The sequence below is a fragment of the Nicotiana tomentosiformis genome, chromosome 10, assembly GCF_000390325.3.
Source record: "Nicotiana tomentosiformis chromosome 10, ASM39032v3, whole genome shotgun sequence".
NCBI lineage: Eukaryota > Viridiplantae > Streptophyta > Magnoliopsida > Solanales > Solanaceae > Nicotiana > Nicotiana tomentosiformis.
The window spans coordinates 73354639-73358587 of NC_090821.1; the positions used below are offsets into that span (position 1 = coordinate 73354639).

At 41.4% G+C, this 3949-nt stretch overlaps 1 non-coding gene across 1 annotated transcript; it reads right to left on the reverse strand.

Annotated features, from left to right (window-relative positions):
• Positions 1-3353: 3353 nt before the first annotated feature.
• Positions 3354-3460, reverse strand: LOC117277590 (small nucleolar RNA R71). Its single transcript, XR_004507896.1, has one exon. It is a non-coding gene; the product is annotated as a small nucleolar RNA R71 (small nucleolar RNA).
• Positions 3461-3949: the final 489 nt, after the last annotated feature.

Here is a 3949-nt window from a genome sequence, read left to right on the forward strand (position 1 = left end):
GGGAACAACATGCTGCCAAAGAGATGTTCGCGGTCGACGAAGTGATACCAGTATCGGCACTTTCGTCAACAAAAGGATCAGAGTCCAAAGGAAAATAGGAAGCTAAGTAGCAACCACAACTACCAGCCTCGACTCAATCGGAGAAGCAGGGAACACACGAGGACGTTGACTACTGGATCCCTCTTTCCTTCATAGTCCCCTAGGATTCCAACACCACCAAATCGACGGTCGAGGAGGCAGAGCAGGTCGTACTGATCAAGCATCTACCCGATCGAAAGGTATACCTGTGTACGGGGTTAATCCCCCGAGCTCAGGGAAAAACTCATCAAATTTCTTATCAATAATATGGATTGTTTTGCTTGGTCCCATTTAGATATGACATGGATCCCGCCGGAAATCGCTACACATCGACTGAGCTTGGACCCGAAGTTTTGCCCGGTAAAACAAAAGAGAAGACCCCAGTGAGAGGTAAAACATGCATTCATCAAGGACGAGGTAACCAAAATTCTCAAAATAGGATCCATTCGGGAGGTAAAATATCTCGAATGGTTAGCAAACGTAGTCGAAGTACCTAAAAAGGGAAATAAACTTAGAATGTGCGTAGACTATAAAGATTTAAACAAAGCATGTCCTAAAGACTCTTTTCCTCTACCGAATCTCGATCGTATGATCGATGCCACGACCGGCCACGAAATCCTTAGTTTTCTCGATGCCTACTCCAGGTACAATCAAATACAAATGAACCCGGAGGATCATGAAAAGACTTCATTCAATGAGATGTTCGACTTAGTAAATCGAATGTTCGAAGAACAAATAGGTAAGTCAATGGAATTTTATATTGACGATATGCTAGTTAAGTCCTTGCGAGCAGAGGACCATTTGACACATTTGCAGGAGACATTCGATATACTAAGGGAATATAACATGAAACGCAACTCGGAGAAATGTGCATTCGAGGTCGGCTCGGGCAAATTCCTCAGCTTTATGGTATCAAATCGGGGTATCGAAATCAATCCCGATAAGATCAAGGCGATCGAAGACATCACAGTCGTGGATAATGTTAAGGCCGCACAAAGATTAACAGGGCGCATAGCCGCCCTAGGCCTCTCGAGGTCTTCAGATAGAAGTCACAGGTTCTTCTCACTGTTAAAAAAGAACAACAATTTTGCATGGACCTCAGAATGCCAACAAGCATTGGAAGAACTAAAGCAGTACCTCTCGATCCCGCCACTACTTCATACTCTGAAAGCGGACAAGCAACTATACTTGTACTTAGCAGTCTCGGAAATTGCGGTAAGTGGGGTCCCATTTCGAGAAGAGCAAGATACGCAATTTCCTGTTTATTATATTAGTCGAACTCTAGGTGAGGTTGAGACCCAGTACCCACACTTAGAAAAATTAGCGCTTGCCCTAATAAGCGTGATAGTATGATATATTTATGCAAGTATTTACACTCTAATTTAGCCGCACTTTATTGATATTTGAATGCTAAAAGATAACAAAATGATCTAATTAAGAATTTGATGCTTTGCAGGAGCTACTCCGAGCTAGGAGGGAGCTAACGAGTGTTTTGGAGTCAACATGAAGTATGGAAGGCTAATCGAAGGTTAGCCTGGTCGAAAAGGAGCGAGAAAAGCAAGCGAGATGACCCTTCTGAGTGCGCAGCCGCGAAGTGGGCCATGAATTGGCTGCGAACTCAAGGCAGTGAGGCTGTAGAAATCCGTGGCCAGATACGCGGTCGAATCCGCGGCCGTGGATGGGCTGACGAAAGCCAAACACGCAGGGTTAATTATGTAATTTCCTAAGCGACTAACCTAAACCTATATGCATGCAAAACTCTCCCAGAAGTCAGAGATAGGTGGTTTTAGAAGATTTTAGAGGCAAGAACAAGGAGGAGAAGATGCATAATTTCCTATGAGTTTTCATCTTCTTCTTCACACATCTATTTGTTGATTATGAATTATTTTAGTGCTTTGTTTTCCATTAGTGTGAGTAGCTAAATCTATTATCTACGGTTGATGGAACCAATTGAAAGGGCCCTTGATTAATTGTATCTAGTTACCTTGTGTTGCTCGAGAAAGAACACTTGGTTAGATTTTTTTTTAACAACACCACTTTTGGGTAAGTTAAGAGATTAATTACTTGAATTTAAATGTGGGGTTAGAAATAAGGAAGCTTTGGTGGGATAATTCTGAGTTGCTTAAATTATTAACTAGAGTAGTTCAAGAGAATGCTTCTAGTAAATTATCGAAATTGATCGAGAGATAATTACGGTAGCCCGGAACTCATAATCATCATAGAGTATTACGGCGAGATTATAGCTAAAGGGTTAAGGATTAATCCGGCAATTGGGGAAATTAATAGCCCTAGATCTTTTTACCCTTGAATTCAATTTTAGTCTTGATTATTGCTAATTTTATTGTCATTTTTCCTTAGCTAAACAAATTCCACTGATTTTAAAAAACTCTTGCATCCGGAAGTTGTCTGAGCTTATAATTAGCATTATTTAAAGTTGTAGTAAATAGGTTAGTTCCATGTGGGATTCGACTCCGAACTTGAACCGGGTTAAATTTATAGCGACCGCTTAGTCCTTTTTACAAGGCATAGTTGGGCGTGATCAAATTTTGGCGCCGTTTTCGAGGAACTAACGCTGTTATTTATTACAACTTAGAAGAATTGCTAGGATTTTTAGTTTAGATTAATTTCTTACAGTGTTTAAATTTTTCCATTGAAATTCTCACGTTTGAATTCTCCTGTGACTCAGGTGTATTCCTAGAAGCTCTTCGAGGACTGGTGAACTTTTTGAAGGACTCTCAGACCCCGAGTAAGAATTTAGGGCATTAAATCGAGTCAACAAGAAGAACAAACAGTTACAACAAAAACACACACTCGAAACTGAAATGGACAATGTGGACGATGTCAACGGAAATAATCGGAATAATCGGGTTGACCCAAATAATGGAGTGGCGGCACCTCCTTTGCCAGAAGCTTCCCTTTATAATTGGGCACAACCAACTGCTGATAACCTGGCCACCGCCATTGATGTACCTCAGATACAAGCGGAGAAATTCCATATCACCAACAACATGTTGCATCTGTTGTAAAATAAGGGACTGTTCTCCGGGTTATACATTGAAGACCCACAACAACATCTGAAGAATTTTCTATCAATATGTGTGACCCAAAGACAGCCGAATGTGACTCCTGAAGCCATCAATCTATTACTCTTTCCATTCTCTATGACTGGAGAGGCTCAAACTTGGTTGAATTCGCTCCCAATAAACTCCATTGCCACTTGGGAAGAATTAGTCAAACAGTTCTTAAACAAGTTTTATCCTCCCAACAAGAACGCAAGGCAGATTGATGAGATATTGCAGTTTAGGCAGAAACCAACTGAGACCTTGCAAGAAACCTGGGAGAGGTTCAAAGGTATGCTAGTGAAGTGTCCACACCATGGCATTCCAGATCAAATGCTGGGACAGAGATTCTACATGGGTTTAGCAGACAGTTTGAATGCCAATGTAGATGCTTCAGCTGGGGGTGCATTTTTGAACAAGATATTCACAAAGTGCAAGATTCTTCTTGACAAGATGGCTCAAACTTCAGGCTGGATGACTAGAGGTACGACACTTACACCAATAGTGCATTCTATTGCTCTTGACCTACACAATTCCCATGCAGAGCACATAGCCACTATCATGACTCAAATGAGCATACTGACAAAGAAAATTGATGAGATGGGTACAAATCAAGTGCACATTGTTGATACAACAAATGGAGGATTATGCACTCCTTGCATAAACCAGTCATATGTGTGCTCATGGAGTGGAGAGAATGAAAACTAGGGCTTCAGAGAAGACATGAATTATGTCAATAATTTTGGAGGTCAGAGGTAAGGTGGGAAACAATGGGGACCAGCACCAAACCAGCAGTACAGACCAAACCTGCC